General features: G+C 34.8%; 1 protein-coding gene across 1 annotated transcript in view; it reads left to right on the top strand.

Moving 5' to 3' along the window:
• Nucleotides 1-17,720, top strand: part of LOC111942164 (uncharacterized) — a 360,854-nt gene that overhangs the window by 225,137 nt on the left and 117,997 nt on the right. The window lies entirely within an intron of this gene.

Below are 17,720 nucleotides of genomic sequence, written 5' to 3'. Positions count from 1 at the left end.
TAATAAAGGCACTGATGTGAGATCCTCACCCACCATCTTCTGGTTCTCCAGTTCGTGACAACATCCAGGACAATGCTTACATCAATCAAGGATTCGAAGAACATCAAGTATAAACTCAGAAACAAAAGACTGTATCAAGTGAAAACATTTGCACTTCTAGTGAAGTGAAAATACTTTCAAAGGGGGGAATGATAGTAAAAGGCTTTGAAATCATAGAAAATTCGGGGACTTAGAAAGAAAGTTAGGTTTGGCAAGCCTGGGAAAAGTAGGCCATGGAAAATGTTAGGCCTTGTGCTTGCTAAAGATCAGGTGAAACTGCACCTGTGTAGTCAGTAGATGATAAATGATACAATTGTTAGATGTAATTAGATATAATTATTGTTTAAAGAACATGAGGAACAATGTTAGGGGGCTGGGGGGGATCATGAGAAATCCATGCTTGGGTAACATCAATGTATACAATAGAACAATGTAAGTTTAACAATTAATATGTAAGTTATATAACGATAGAGTACAAAAACATGTTCAACTCAAAACCAAGTCGGGTCAGATTTGGGTCTGAGTACCCATAAATCCCAAATCTCTACAATAAAGCACCTTCATATAATCATTCCGTGATTGTCTGTGTTCTTGAAAGATAACAATTTCATCAGATTTTACTGGAATTTTGTGGGATTTTCTGTAAAATTTTGTGGGATATTGAGGAGATTTAGGGAATTTTGTGGAAATTTTCTGGAATCTTGTGTATTTTTTTGGAATTTTGTGCAACTTTGTGGTGACTTTGTGGGATGTTTCAGGAATTTGGTGACATTTTTAAGAATTTTGTGGAATTTTTGTGGAATTTGGTCAGGTTTTGAGAAGTTTTAAAGAATTTTGTGGGAGTTTTCTGCCATTTTATGGAATTTTTCTGGAATGTTGTGGGATATTGATAAGAATTGAAAAATGTTGAAGGATATTTCTGGAATTGTGTGGAAATTGGAGGAGATTATATGGGATGTTTCTGGAATTTGGTGACAAGTTTAAGAATTTTGTGGAATTTTTGTGGAAATTTTTGGAATTTTGAGGATACTTGAAGAATTTTGTGGGATTTTTCTTAGATTGTGTGGAAATTTGTGGAGATTTTGTGGGATGTTTCTGGAATTTGGTAGGGTTTTGAGAAGTTTTAGGGAATTTGGTTGGAGTTTTCTGCCATTTTGTGGGGTTGTTCCTTAAATTTTGTGGGCTGTTTCTGGAATTACGTGGGGGTTTTGTGGAATTTTGAGGGATATTGAGGAGACTTGAAGAATTTTGAGTCAATTATCTAAGATTCTGTGGAACTTGGTCAAGATTTTGTGGGATATTTCAAATATTTGATATGGTTTTGAGAAGATGTAAGGATTTTTTTGTGACATTTCTGCAAATTTGTGGGATTTGGCTGCAATTTTGTGGGATTTTTTCTGAATGTTGTGGGATTTTTCTGGAATGTTGTGGGATATTGATGAGACTGGAAGAATTTTGAAGGATATTTCTGGAATTGTGTGGAAATTGGAGGAGATTTTGTGGGATGTTTCTGGAATTTGGTGACAAGTTTAAGAATTTTGTGGAATATTTGTGGTATTTTGTGGGGTATTGAAAAGAGTTGAAGAATTTTGTGGGATTTTTCTTAGATTGTGTGGAAATTTGTGGAGATTTTGTGGGATGTTTCTTGAATTTGTTCGTGTATAGAGACGATTTAGGGAATTTTGTGGAAGTTTATTGCCATTTTGTTGGATTGTTCCTTAAATTTTGTGGGATATTTCTGGAATTACATGGGGGTTTTGTGGAATTTTGAGGGATATTGATGAGACTTGAAGAATTTTGAAGGATATTTGTGGAATTTTGTGGGAATTGGAGGTGATTTTTTGGGATGTTTCTGGAATTTGGTGACATTTTTAAGAATTTTGTGGAATTTTTGTGGAATTTTGTGGAATTATGAGGAGACTTGAAGAATTTTTTTGGATTTTTCTTAGATTGTGTGGAAATTTGTGGAGATTTTGTGGGACGTTTCTGGAATCTGGTAGGGTTTTGAGAAGGTGTAGGGAATTTGGTGGGAGTTTTCTGCCATTTTGTGGGATTGTTCCTTAAATTTTGTGGGATATTTCTGGAATTACATGGGGGTTTTGTGGAATTTTGAGGGATATTAATGAGACTTGAAGAATTTTGAAGGATATTTGTGGAATTTTGTGGGAATTGGAGGTGATTTTTTGGGATGTTTCTGGAATTTGGTGACATTTTTAAGAATTTTGTGGAATTTTTGTGGAATTTTGTGGGATTCTGAGGAGACTTGAAGAATTTTGTGGAATTTTCTTAGATTGTGTGGAAATTTGTGGAGATTTTGTGGGATGTTTCTGGAATCTGGTAGGGTTTTGAGAAGGTGTAGGGAATTTGGTGGGAGTTTTCTGCCATTTTATGGAATTTTCCTTTAATTTTGTGGGATATTGAGGAGATTTTGTGGGATGTTTCAGGAATTTGGTGACATTTTTAAGAATTTAGTGGAATTTTTGTGGAATTTCGTAAGATTCTGAGGAGACTTGAAGAATTTTGTGGGATCTTCTCAGATTGTGTGGAAATTTGTAAAGATTTTGTGGGATGTTTCAGGAATTTGGTAGAGTTTTGAGAAGTTTTAGGGAATTTGGTGGGAGTTTTCTGCCATTTTGTGGGATTGTTCCTTAAATTTTGTGGGCTGTTTCTGGAATTACGTGTGGGTTTTGTGGAATTTTGAGGGATATTGAGGAGACAAGAAGAATTTTGAGTCAATTATCTTAGATTCTGTGGAACTTGGTAAAGATTTTGAGGGATATTTCAAATATTTGATATGGTTTTGAGAAGATGTAAGGATTTTTTTGTGACTTTTCTGCAATTTTGTGGGATTTGGCTGCAATTTTGTGGGATTTTTTCTGAATGTTGTGGGATTTTTCTGGAATGTTGTGGGATATTGATGAGACTTGAAGAATTTTGAAGGATATTTCTGGAATTGTGTGGAAATTGGAGGAGATTTTGTGGGATGTTTCTGGAATTTGGTGACATTTTTAAGAATTTTGTGGAATTTTTGTGGAATTTTGTGGAATTATGAGGAGACTTGAAGAATTTTTTTGGATTTTTCTTAGATTGTGTGGAAATTTGTGGAGATTTTGTGGGACGTTTCTGGAATCTGGTAGGGTTTTGAGAAGGTGTAGGGAATTTGGTGGGAGTTTTCTGCCATTTTGTGGGATTGTTCCTTAAATTTTGTGGGATATTTCTGGAATTACATGGGGGTTTTGTGGAATTTTGAGGGATATTGAGGAGACTTGAAGAATTTTGAAGGATATTTGTGGAATTTTGTGGGAATTGGAGGTGATTTTTTGGGATGTTTCTGGAATTTGGTGACAAGTTTAAGAATTTTGTGGAATTTTTGTGGAATTTTGTGGGATTCTGAGGAGACTTGAAGAATTTTGTGGAATTTTCTTAGATTGTGTGGAAATTTGTGGAGATTTTGTGGGATGTTTCTGGAATCTGGTAGGGTTTTGAGAAGGTGTAGGGAATTTGGTGGGAGTTTTCTGCCATTTTATGGAATTTTCCTTTAATTTTGTGGGATATTGAGGAGATTTTGTGGGATGTTTCAGGAATTTGGTGACATTTTTAAGAATTTAGTGGAATTTTTGTGGAATTTCGTAAGATTCTGAGGAGACTTGAAGAATTTTGTGGGATCTTCTCAGATTGTGTGGAAATTTGTAAAGATTTTGTGGGATGTTTCAGGAATTTGGTAGAGTTTTGAGAAGTTTTAGGGAATTTGGTGGGAGTTTTCTGCCATTTTGTGGGATTGTTCCTTAAATTTTGTGGGCTGTTTCTGGAATTACGTGTGGGTTTTGTGGAATTTTGAGGGATATTGAGGAGACAAGAAGAATTTTGAGTCAATTATCTTAGATTCTGTGGAACTTGGTAAAGATTTTGAGGGATATTTCAAATATTTGATATGGTTTTGAGAAGATGTAAGGATTTTTTTGTGACTTTTCTGCAATTTTGTGGGATTTGGCTGCAATTTTGTGGGATTTTTTCTGAATGTTGTGGGATTCTTCTGGAATGTTGTGGGATATTGATGAGACTTGAAGAATTTTGAAGGATATTTCTGGAATTGTGTGGAAATTGGAGGAGATTTTGTGGGATGTTTCTGGAATTTGGTGACATTTTTAAGAATTTTGTGGAATTTTTGTGGAATTTTGTGGAATTATGAGGAGACTTGAAGAATTTTTTTGGATTTTTCTTAGATTGTGTGGAAATTAGTGGAGATTTTGTGGGATTGTTCCTTGAATTTGTTCGTGTATAGAGAGGATTTAGGGAATTTTGTGGAAGTTTATTGCCCTTTTGTTGGATTGTTCCTTAAATTTTGTGGGATATTTCTGGAATTACATGGGGGTTTTGTGGAATTTTGAGGGATATTGATGAGACTTGAAGAATTTTGAAGGATATTTCTGGAATTGTGTGGAAATTGGAGGGGATTTTTTGGGATGTTTCTGGAATTTGTTGACATTTTTAAGAATTTTATGGAATTTTTGTGGAATTTTGTGGGATTCTGAGGAGACTTGAAGAATTTTGTGGATTTTTCTTAGATTGTGTGGAAATTTGTGGAGATTTTGTGGGATGTTTCTGGAATCCGGTAGGGTTTTGAGAAGGTGTAGGGAATTTGGTGGGAGTTTTCTGCCATTTTGTGGGATTGTTCCTTAAATTTTGTGGGATATTTCTGGAATTACATGGGGGTTTTGTGGAATTTTGAGGGATATTAATGAGACTTGAAGAATTTTGAAGGATATTTGTGGAATTTTGTGGGAATTGGAGGTGATTTTTTGGGATGTTTCTGGAATTTGGTGACATTTTTAAGAATTTTGTGGAATTTTTTTGGAATTTTGTGGGATTCTGAGGAGACTTGAAGAATTTTGTGGAATTTTCTTAGATTGTGTGGAAATTTGTGGAGATTTTGTGGGATGTTTCTGGAATCTGGTAGGGTTTTGAGAAGGTGTAGGGAATTTGGTGGGAGTTTTCTGCCATTTTATGGAATTTTCCTTTAATTTTGTGGGATATTGAGGAGATTTTGTGGGATGTTTCAGGAATTTGGTGACATTTTTAAGAATTTAGTGGAATTTTTGTGGAATTTCGTAAGATTCTGAGGAGACTTGAAGAATTTTGTGGGATCTTCTCAGATTGTGTGGAAATTTGTAAAGATTTTGTGGGATGTTTCAGGAATTTGGTAGAGTTTTGAGAAGTTTTAGGGAATTTGGTGGGAGTTTTCTGCCATTTTGTGGGATTGTTCCTTAAATTTTGTGGGCTGTTTCTGGAATTACGTGTGGGTTTTGTGGAATTTTGAGGGATATTGAGGAGACAAGAAGAATTTTGAGTCAATTATCTTAGATTCTGTGGAACTTGGTAAAGATTTTGAGGGATATTTCAAATATTTGATATGGTTTTGAGAAGATGTAAGGATTTTTTTGTGACTTTTCTGCAATTTTGTGGGATTTGGCTGCAATTTTGTGGGATTTTTTCTGAATGTTGTGGGATTTTTCTGGAATGTTGTGGGATATTGATGAGACTTGAAGAATTTTGAAGGATATTTCTGGAATTGTGTGGAAATTGGAGGAGATTTTGTGGGATGTTTCTGGAATTTGTTGACATTTTTAAGAATTTTATGGAATTTTTGTGGAATTTTGTGGGATTCTGAGGAGACTTGAAGAATTTTGTGGATTTTTCTTAGATTGTGTGGAAATTTGTGGAGATTTTGTGGGATGTTTCTGGAATCCGGTAGGGTTTTGAGAAGGTGTAGGGAATTTGGTGGGAGTTTTCTGCCATTTTATGGGGTTTTCCTTTAATTTTGTGGGATATTGAGGAGATTTTGTGGGATGTTTCAGGAATTTGGTGACATTTTTAAGAATTTAGTGGAATTTTTGTGGAATTTTGTAAGATTCTTTGGAGACTTGAAGAATTTTGTGGGATCTTCTCAGATTGTGTGGAAATTTGTGGAGATTTTGTGGGATGTTTCTGGAATCTGGTAGGATTTGAGAAGGTGTAGGGAATTTGGTGGGAGTTTTCTGCCATTTTATGGGGTTTTCCTTTAATTTTGTGGGATATTGAGGAGATTTTGTGGGATGTTTCAGGAATTTGGTGACATTTTATAAGAATTTAGTGGAATTTTTGTGGAATTTTTTAAGATTCTGAGGAGACCTGAAGAATTTTGTGGGATCTTCTCAGATTGTGTGGAAATTTGTGGAGATTTTGTGGGATGTTTCAGGAATTTGGTAGAGTTTTGAGAAGTTTTAGGGAATTTGGTGGGAGTTTTCTGCCATTTTGTGGGATTGTTCCTTAAATTTTGTGGGCTGTTTCTGGAATTACGTGGGGGTTTTGTGGAATTTTGAGAGATATTGAGGAGACAAGAAGAATTTTGAGTCAATTATCTTAGATTGTGTGGAACTTGGTAAAGATTTTGTGGGATATTTCAAATATTTGATATGGTTTTGAGAAGATTTAAGGATTTTTTTGTGACTTTTCTGCAATTTTGTGGGATTTGGCTGCAATTTTGTGGGATTTTTTCTGAATGTTGTGGGATTTTTCTGGAATGTTGTGGGATATTGATGAGACTTGAAGAATTTTGAAGGATATTTCTGGAATTGTGTGGAAATTGGAGGAGATTTTGTGGGATGTTTCTGGAATTTGGTGACATTTTTAAGAATTTTGTGGAATTTTTGTGGAATTTTGTGGAATTATGAGGAGACTTGAAGAATTTTTTTGAATTTTTCTTAGATTGTGTGGAAATTTGTGGAGATTTTGTGGGATTGTTCCTTGAATTTGTTCGTGTATAGAGATGATTTAGGGAATTTTGTGGAAGTTTATTGCCCTTTTGTTGGATTGTTCCTTAAATTTTGTGGGATATTTCTGGAATTACATGGGGGTTTTGTGGAATTTTGAGGGATATTGAGGAGACTTGAAGAATTTTGAAGGATATTTGTGGAATTTTGTGGGAATTGGAGGTGATTTTTTGGGATGTTTCTGGAATTTGGTGACATTTTTAAGAATTTTGTGGAATTTTTGTGGAATTTTGTGGGATTCTGAGGAGACTTGAAGAATTTTGTGGAATTTTCTTAGATTGTGTGGAAATTTGTGGAGATTTTGTGGGATGTTTCTGGAATCTGGTAGGGTTTTGAGAAGGTGTAGGGAATTTGGTGGGAGTTTTCTGCCATTTTATGGAATTTTCCTTTAATTTTGTGGGATATTGAGGAGATTTTGTGGGATGTTTCAGGAATTTGGTGACATTTTTAAGAATTTAGTGGAATTTTTGTGGAATTTTGTACGATTCTGAGGAGACTTGAAGAATTTTGTGGGATCTTCTCAGATTGTGTGGAAATTTGTGGAGATTTTGTGGGATGTTTCAGGAATTTGGTAGAGTTTTGAGAAGTTTTAGGGAATTTGGTGGGAGTTTTCTGCCATTTTGTGGGATTGTTCCTTAAATTTTGTGGGCTGTTTCTGGAATTACGTGGGGGTTTTGTGGAATTTTGAGAGATATTGAGGAGACAAGAAGAATTTTGAGTCAATTATCTTAGATTCTGTGGAACTTGGTAAAGATTTTGTGGGATATTTCAAATATTTGATATGGTTTTGAGAAGATTTAAGGATTTTTTTGTGACTTTTCTGCAATTTTGTGGGATTTGGCTGCAATTTTGTGGGATTTTTTTCTGAATGTTGTGGGATTTTTCTGGAATGTTGTGGGATATTGATGAGACTTGAAGAATTTTGAAGGATATTTCTGGAATTGTGTGGAAATTGGAGGAGATTTTGTGGGATGTTTCTGGAATTTGGTGACATTTTTAAGAATTTTGTGGAATTTTTGTGGAATTTTGTGGGGTATTGAGGAGAGTTGAAGAATTTTGTGTGATTTTTCTTAGATTGTGTGGAAATTTGTGGAGATTTCGTGAGATGTTTCTGGGATTTGGTAAGGTTTTGAGAAGTTTTAGGGAATTTTGTGGGAGTTTTCTGCCATTTTATGGGATTTTTGCATCTATTTTGTGGGCTGTTTCTGGAATTACGTGTGGGTTTTGTGGAATTTTGAGGGATATTGAGGAGACAAGAAGAATTTTGAGTCAATTATCTTAGATTCTGTGGAACTTGGTAAAGATTTTGTGGGATATTTCAAATATTTGATATGGTTTTGAGAAGATTTAAGGATTTTTTTGTGACTTTTCTGCAATTTTGTGGGATTTGGCTGCAATTTTGTGGGATTTTTTCTGAATGTTGTGGGATTTTTCTGGAATGTTGTGGGATATTGATGAGACTTGAAGAATTTTGAAGGATATTTCTGGAATTGTGTGGAAATTGGAGGAGATTTTGTGGGATGTTTCTGGAATTTGGTGACATTTTTAAGAATTTTGTGGAATTTTTGTGGAATTTTGTGGAATTATGAGGAGACTTGAAGAATTTTTTTGGATTTTTCTTAGATTGTGTGGAAATTTGTGGAGATTTTGTGGGATTGTTCCTTGAATTTGTTCGTGTATAGAGATGATTTAGGGAATTTTGTGGAAGTTTATTGCCCTTTTGTTGGATTGTTCCTTAAATTTTGTGGGATATTTCTGGAATTACATGGGGGTTTTGTGGAATTTTGAGGGATATTGAGGAGACTTGAAGAATTTTGAAGGATATTTGTGGAATTTTGTGGGAATTGGAGGTGATTTTTTGGGATGTTTCTGGAATTTGGTGACAAGTTTAAGAATTTTGTGGAATTTTTGTGGAATTTTGTGGGATTCTGAGGAGACTTGAAGAATTTTGTGGAATTTTCTTAGATTGTGTGGAAATTTGTGGAGATTTTGTGGGATGTTTCTGGAATCTGGTAGGGTTTTGAGAAGGTGTAGGGAATTTGGTGGGAGTTTTCTGCCATTTTATGGAATTTTCCTTTAATTTTGTGGGATATTGAGGAGATTTTGTGGGATGTTTCAGGAATTTGGTGACATTTTTAAGAATTTAGTGGAATTTTTGTGGAATTTTGTACGATTCTGAGGAGACTTGAAGAATTTTGTGGGATCTTCTCAGATTGTGTGGAAATTTGTGGAGATTTTGTGGGATGTTTCAGGAATTTGGTAGAGTTTTGAGAAGTTTTAGGGAATTTGGTGGGAGTTTTCTGCCATTTTATGGGATTGTTCCTTAAATTTTGTGGGCTGTTTCTGGAATTACGTGTGGGTTTTGTGGAATTTTGAGGGATATTGAGGAGACAAGAAGAATTTTGAGTCAATTATCTTAGATTCTGTGGAACTTGGTAAAGATTTTGAGGGATATTTCAAATATTTGATATGGTTTTGAGAAGATGTAAGGATTTTTTTGTGACTTTTCTGCAATTTTGTGGGATTTGGCTGCAATTTTGTGGGATTTTTTCTGAATGTTGTGGGATTTTTCTGGAATGTTGTGGGATGTTGATGAGACTGGAAGAATTTTGAAGGATATTTCTGGAATTTTGTGGGAATTGGAGGTGATTTTTTGGGATGTTTCTGGAATTTGGTGACATTTTTAAGAATTTTGTGGAATTTTCTTAGATTGTGTGGAAATTTGTGGAGATTTTGTGGGATGTATCAGGAATTTGGTAGGGTTTTGAGAAGTTTTAGGGAATTTGATGGGAGTTTTCTGCCATTTTGTGGGATTGTTCCTTAAATTTTGTGGGCTGTTTCTGGAATTACGTGGGGGTCTTGTGGAATTTTGAGGGATATTGAGGAGACAGGAAGAATTTTGAGTCAATTATCTTAGATTCTGTGGAACTTGGTAAAGATTTTGTGGGATATTTCAAATATTTGATATGGTTTTGAAAAGATTTAAGGATTTTTTTGTGACTTTTCTGCAATTTTGTGGGATTTGGCTGCAATTTTGTGGGATTTTTTCTGAATGTTGTGGGATTTTTCTGGAATGTTGTGGGATATTGATGAGACTTGAAGAATTTTGAAGGATATTTCTGGAATTGTGTGGAAATTGGAGGAGATTTTGTGGGATGTTTCTGGAATTTGGTGACATTTTTAAGAATTCTGTGGAATTTTTGTGGAATTTTGTGGGGTATTGAGGAGAGTTGAAGAATTTTGTGTGATTTTTCTTAGATTGTGTGAAAATTTGTGGAGATTTCGTGAGATGTTTCTGGGATTTGGTAAGGTTTTGAGAAGTTTTAGGGAATTTTGCGGGAGTTTTCTGCCATTTTATGGGATTTTTGCATCTATTTTGTGGGCTGTTTCTGGAATTACGTGGGGGTTTTGTGGAATTTTGAGGGATATTGAGGAGACTTGAAGAATTTTGAAGGATATTTCTGGAATTTTGAGGAAATTGGAGGTGATTTTGTGGGATGTTTCAGGAATTTGGTGACATTTTTAAGAATTTAGTGGAATTTTTGTGGAATTTTGTAAGATTCTGAGGAGACTTGAAGAATTTTGTGGGATCTTCTCAGATTGTGTGGAAATTTGTGGAGATTTTGTGGGATGTTTCAGGAATCTGGTAGGGTTTTGAGAAGTTTTAGGGAATTTGGTGGGAGTTTTCTGCCATTTTATAAGATTGTTCCTTAAATTTTGTGGAATATTTCTGGAATTACATGGGGGTTTTGTGGAATTTTGAGGGATATTGATGAGACTTGAAGAATTTTGAAGGATATTTGTGGAATTTTGTGGGAATTGGAGGTGATTTTTTGGGATGTTTCTGGAATTTGGTGACATTTTTAAGAATTTTGTGGAATTTTTGTGGAATTTTGTGGGATTCTGAGGAGACTTGAAGAATTTTGTGGAATTTTCTTAGATTGTGTGGAAATTTGTGGAGATTTTGTGGGATGTTTCTGGAATCTGGTAGGGTTTTGAGAAGGTGTAGGGAATTTGGTGGGAGTTTTCTGCCATTTTGTGGGATTGTTCCTTAAATTTTGTGGGATATTTCTGGAGTTACATGGGGGTTTTGTGGAATTTTGAGGGATATTAATGAGACTTGAAGAATTTTGAAGGATATTTGTGGAATTTTGTGGGAATTGGAGGTGATTTTTTGGGATGTTTCTGGAATTTGGTGACATTTTTAAGAATTTTGTGGAATTTTTGTGGAATTTTGTGGGATTCTGAGGAGACTTGAAGAATTTTGTGGATTTTTCTTAGATTGTGTGGAAATTTGTGGAGATTTTGTGGGATGTTTCTGGAATCTGGTAGGGTTTTGAGAAGGTGTAGGGAATTTGGTGGGAGTTTTCTGCCATTTTATGGGGTTTTCCTTTAATTTTGTGGGATATTGAGGAGATTTTGTGGGATGTTTCAGGAATTTGGTGACATTTTTAAGAATTTATTGGAATTTTTGTGGAATTTTGTAAGATTCTTTGGAGACTTGAAGAATTTTGTGGGATCTTCTCAGATAGTGTGGAAATTTATGGAGATTTTGTGGGATGTTTCTGGAATCTGGTAGGATTTGAGAAGGTGTAGGGAATTTGGTGGGAGTTTTCTGCCATTTTATGGGGTTTTCCTTTAATTTTGTGGGATATTGAGGAGATGTTGTGGGATGTTTCAGGAATTTGGTGACATTTTATAAGAATTTAGTGGAATTTTTGTGGAATTTTGTAAGATTCTGAGGAGACTTGAAGAATTTTGTGGGATCTTCTCAGATTGTGTGGAAATTTGTGGAGATTTTGTGGGATGTTTCAGGAATTTGGTAGAGTTTTGAGAAGTTTTAGGGAATTTGGTGGGAGTTTTCTGCCATTTTGTGGGATTGTTCCTTAAATTTTGTGGGCTGTTTCTGGAATTACGTGGGGGTTTTGTGGAATTTTGAGAGATATTGAGGAGACAAGAAGAATTTTGAGTCAATTATCTTAGATTCTGTGGAACTTGGTAAAGATTTTGAGGGATATTTCAAATATTTGATATGGTTTTGAGAAGATGTAAGGATTTTTTTGTGACTTTTCTGCAATTTTGTGGGATTTGGCTGCAATTTTGTGGGATTTTTTTCTGAATGTTGTGGGATTTTTCTGGAATGTTGTGGGATATTGATGAGACTTGAAGAATTTTGAAGGATATTTCTGGAATTGTGTGGAAATTGGAGGAGATTTTGTGGGATGTTTCTGGAATTTGGTGACATTTTTAAGAATTTTGTGGAATTTTTGTGGAATTTTGTGGGGTATTGAGGAGAGTTGAAGAATTTTGTGTGATTTTTCTTAGATTGTGTGGAAATTTGTGGAGATTTCGTGAGATGTTTCTGGGATTTGGTAAGGTTTTGAGAAGTTTTAGGGAATTTTGTGGGAGTTTTCTGCCATTTTATGGGATTTTTGCATCTATTTTGTGGGCTGTTTCTGGAATTACGTGTGGGTTTTGTGGAATTTTGAGGGATATTGAGGAGACAAGAAGAATTTTGAGTCAATTATCTTAGATTCTGTGGAACTTGGTAAAGATTTTGTGGGATATTTCAAATATTTGATATGGTTTTGAGAAGATTTAAGGATTTTTTTGTGACTTTTCTGCAATTTTGTGGGATTTGGCTGCAATTTTGTGGGATTTTTTCTGAATGTTGTGGGATTTTTCTGGAATGTTGTGGGATATTGATGAGACTTGAAGAATTTTGAAGGATATTTCTGGAATTGTGTGGAAATTGGAGGAGATTTTGTGGGATGTTTCTGGAATTTGGTGACATTTTTAAGAATTTTGTGGAATTTTTGTGGAATTTTGTGGAATTATGAGGAGACTTGAAGAATTTTTTTGGATTTTTCTTAGATTGTGTGGAAATTTGTGGAGATTTTGTGGGATTGTTCCTTGAATTTGTTCGTGTATAGAGATGATTTAGGGAATTTTGTGGAAGTTTATTGCCCTTTTGTTGGATTGTTCCTTAAATTTTGTGGGATATTTCTGGAATTACAAGGGGGTTTTGTGGAATTTTGAGGGATATTGATGAGACTTGAAGAATTTTGAAGGATATTTGTGGAATTTTGTGGGAATTGGAGGTGATTTTTTGGGATGTTTCTGGAATTTGGTGACATTTTTAAGAATTTTGTGGAATTTTTGTGGAATTTTGTGGAATTATGAGGAGACTTGAAGAATTTTGTGGATTTTTCTTACATTGTGTGGAAATTTGTGGAGATTTTGTGGGATGTTTCTGGAATCTGGTAGGGTTTTGAGAAGGTGTAGGGAATTTGGTGGGAGTTTTCTGCCATTTTATGGGGTTTTCCTTTAATTTTGTGGGATATTGAGGAGATTTTGTGGGATGTTTCAGGAATTTGGTGACATTTTTAAGAATTTAGTGGAATTTTTGTGGAATTTCGTAAGATTCTGAGGAGACTTGAAGAATTTTGTGGGATCTTCTCAGATTGTGTGGAAATTTGAGGAGATTTTGTGGGATTGTTCCTTGAATTTGTTCGTGTATAGAGACGATTTAGGGAATTTTGTGGAAGTTTATTGCCATTTTGTTGGATTGTTCCTTAAATTTTGTGGGATATTTCTGGAATTACATGGGGGTTTTGTGGAATTTTGAGGGATATTGAGGAGACTTGAAGAATTTTGAAGGATATTTGTGGAATTTTGTGGGAATTGGAGGTGATTTTTTGGGATGTTTCTGGAATTTGGTGACATTTTTAAGAATTTTGTGGAATTTTTGTGGAATTTTGTGGGATTCTGAGGAGACTTGAAGAATTTTGTGGAATTTTCTTAGATTGTGTGGAAATTTGTGGAGATTTTGTGGGATGTTTCTGGAATCTGGTAGGGTTTTGAGAAGGTGTAGGGAATTTGGTGGGAGTTTTCTGCCATTTTATGGAATTTTCCTTTAATTTTGTGGGATATTGAGGAGATTTTGTGGGATGTTTCAGGAATTTGGTGACATTTTTAAGAATTTAGTGGAATTTTTGTGGAATTTCGTAAGATTCTGAGGAGACTTGAAGAATTTTGTGGGATCTTCTCAGATTGTGTGGAAATTTGTGGAGATTTTGTGGGATGTTTCAGGAATTTGGTAGAGTTTTGAGAAGTTTTAGGGAATTTGGTGGGAGTTTTCTGCCATTTTGTGGGATTGTTCCTTAAATTTTGTGGGCTGTTTCTGGAATTACGTGTGGGTTTTGTGGAATTTTGAGGGATATTGTGGAGACAAGAAGAATTTTGAGTCAATTATCTTAGATTCTGTGGAACTTGGTAAAGATTTTGAGGGATATTTCAAATATTTGATATGGTTTTGAGAAGATGTAAGGATTTTTTTGTGACTTTTCTGCAATTTTGTGGGATTTGGCTGCAATTTTGTGGGATTTTTTCTGAATGTTGTGGGATTTTTCTGGAATGTTGTGGGATATTGATGAGACTTGAAGAATTTTGAAGGATATTTCTGGAATTGTGTGGAAATTGGAGGAGATTTTGTGGGATGTTTCTGGAATTTGGTGACATTTTTAAGAATTTTGTGGAATTTTTGTGGAATTTTGTGGAATTATGAGGAGACTTGAAGAATTTTTTTGGATTTTTCTTAGATTGTGTGGAAATTTGTGGAGATTTTGTGGGATTGTTCCTTGAATTTGTTCGTGTATAGAGACGATTTAGGGAATTTTGTGGAAGTTTATTGCCCTTTTGTTGGATTGTTCCTTAAATTTTGTGGGATATTTCTGGAATTACATGGGGGTTTTGTGGAATTTTGAGGGATATTGATGAGACTTGAAGAATTTTGAAGGATATTTCTGGAATTGTGTGGAAATTGGAGGGGATTTTTTGGGATGTTTCTGGAATTTGGTGACAAGTTTAAGAATTTTGTGGAATTTTTGTGGAATTTTGTGGGATTCTGAGGAGACTTGAAGAATTTTGTGGATTTTTCTTAGATTGTGTGGAAATTTGTGGAGATTTTGTGGGATGTTTCTGGAATCTGGTAGGGTTTTGAGAAGGTGTAGGGAATTTGGTGGGAGTTTTCTGCCATTTTATGGGGTTTTCCTTTAATTTTGTGGGATATTGAGGAGATTTTGTGGGATGTTTCAGGAATTTGGTGACATTTTTAAGAATTTAGTGGAATTTTTGTGGAATTTTGTAAGATTCTTTGGAGACTTGAAGAATTTTGTGGGATCTTCTCAGATAGTGTGGAAATTTGTGGAGATTTTGTGGGATGTTTCTGGAATCTGGTAGGATTTGAGAAGGTGTAGGGAATTTGGTGGGAGTTTTCTGCCATTTTATGGGGTTTTCCTTTAATTTTGTGGGATATTGAGGAGATTTTGTGGGATGTTTCAGGAATTTGGTAACATTTTATAAGAATTTAGTGGAATTTTTGTGGAATTTTGTAAGATTCTGAGGAGACTTGAAGAATTTTGTGGGATCTTCTCAGATTGTGTGGAAATTTGTGGAGATTTTGTGGGATGTTTCAGGAATTTGGTAGAGTTTTGAGAAGTTTTAGGGAATTTGATGGGAGTTTTCTGCCATTTTTTGGGATTGCTCCTTAAATTTTGTGGGCTGTTTCTGGAATTACGTGGGGGTTTTGTGGAATTTTGAGGGATATTGAGGAGACAAGAAGAATTTTGAGTCAATTATCTTAGATTCTGTGGAACTTGGTAAAGATTTTGTGGGATATTTCAAATATTTGATATGGTTTTGAAAAGATTTAAGGATTTTTTGTGCCTTTTCTGCAATTTTGTGGGATTTGGCTGCAATTTTGTGGGATTTTTTCTGAATGTTGTGGGATTTTTCTGGAATGTTGTGGGATATTGATGAGACTTGAAGAATTTTGAAGGATATTTCTGGAATTGTGTGGAAATTGGAGGAGATTTTGTGGGATGTTTCTGGAATTTGGTGACAAGTTTAAGAATTCTGTGGAATTTTTGTGGAATTTTGTGGGGTATTGAGGAGAGTTGAAGAATTTTGTGGGATTTTTCTTAGATTGTGTGGAAATTTGTGGAGATTTCGTGAGATGTTTCTGGGATTTGGTAAGGTTTTGAGAAGTTTTAGGGAATTTTGTGGGAGTTTTCTGCCATTTTATGGGATTTTTGCATCTATTTTGTGGGCTGTTTCTGGAATTACGTGGGGGTTTTGTGGAATTTTGAGGGATATTGAGGAGACAAGAAGAATTTTGAGTCAATTATCTTAGATTCTGTGGAACTTGGTAAAGATTTTGTGGGATATTTCAAATATTTGATATGGTTTTGAGAAGATTTAAGGATTTTTTTGTGACTTTTCTGCAATTTTGTGGGATTTTTTCTGAATGTTGTGGGATTTTTCTGGAATGTTGTGGGATGTTGATGAGACTTGAAGAATTTTGAAGGATATTTCTGGAATTTTGTGGGAATTGGAGGTGATTTTTTGGGATGTTTCTGGAATTTGGTGACATTTTTAAGAATTTTGTGGAATTTTCTTAGATTGTGTGGAAATTTGTGGAGATTTTGTGGGATGTTTCAGGAATTTGGTATTGTTTTGTGAAGTTTTAGGGAATTTGATGGGAGTTTTCTGCCATTTTGTGGGATTGTTCCTTAAATTTTGTGGGCTGTTTTTGGAATTATGTGGGGGTTTTGTGGAATTTTGAGGGATATTGAGGAGACAGGAAGAATTTTGAGTCAATTATCTTAGATTCTGTGGAACTTGGTAAAGATTTTGTGGGATATTTCAAATATTTGATATGGTTTTGAAAAGATTTAAGGATTTTTTTGTGACTTTTCTGCAATTTTGTGGGATTTGGCTGCAATTTTGTGGGATTTTTTCTGAATGTTGTGGGATTTTTCTGGAATGTTGTGGGATATTGATGAGACTTGAAGAATTTTGAAGGATATTTCTGGAATTGTGTGGAAATTGGAGGAGATTTTGTGGGATGTTTCTGGAATTTGGTGACATTTTTAAGAATTCTGTGGAATTTTTGTGGAATTTTGTGGGGTATTGAGGAGAGTTGAAGAATTTTGTGTGATTTTTCTTAGATTGTGTGAAAATTTGTGGAGATTTCGTGAGATGTTTCTGGGATTTGGTAAGGTTTTGAGAAGTTTTAGGGAATTTTGTGGGAGTTTTCTGCCATTTTATGGGATTTTTGCATCTATTTTGTGGGCTGTTTCTGGAATTACGTGGGGGTTTTGTGGAATTTTGAGGGATATTGAGGAGACTTGAAGAATTTTGAAGGATATTTCTCGAATTTTGAGGAAATTGGAGGAAATTTTTTGGGATGTTTCTGGAATTTGGTAACATTTTTAAGAATTTTGTAGAATTTTGGTGGAATTTTTTTAGAATTTTGAGGGATTCTGAGGAGACCTGAAGAATTTTGTGGGATTTTTCTTAGATTGTGTGGAAAATTGTGGAGATTTTGTGGGATGTATCAGGAATTTGGTAGGGTTTTGAGAAGTTTTAGGGAATTTGGTGGGAGTTTTCTGCCATTTTATGGGATTGTTCCTTAAATTTTGTGGGCTGTTTCTGGAATTACGTGGGAGTTTTGTGGAATTTTGAGGGATATTGAGGAGACAAGAAGAATTTTGAGTCAATTATCTTAGATTCTGTGGAACTTGGTAAAGATTTTGTGGGATATTTCAAATATTTGATATGGTTTTGAGAAGATGTAAGGATTTTTTTGTGACTTTTCTGCAATTTTGTGGGATTTGGCTGCAATTTTGTGGGATTTTTTCTGAATGTTGTGGGATTTTTCTGGAATGTTGTGGGATGTTGATGAGACTTGAAGAATTTTGAAGGATATTTCTGGAATTTTGTGGGAATTGGAGGTGATTTTGTGGGATGTTTCAGGAATTTGGTGACATTTTTAAGAATTTAGTGGAATTTTTGTGGAATTTTGTAAGA

Source organism: Cyanistes caeruleus, unplaced genomic scaffold, assembly GCF_971803275.1.
Source record: "Cyanistes caeruleus unplaced genomic scaffold, bCyaCae1.hap1.1 HAP1_SCAFFOLD_87, whole genome shotgun sequence".
Taxonomy (NCBI): Eukaryota; Metazoa; Chordata; class Aves; order Passeriformes; family Paridae; genus Cyanistes; species Cyanistes caeruleus.
The sequence above is the reverse complement of the archived record's forward strand: the minus strand, read 5'-3'. Positions and strand labels throughout refer to the sequence as shown.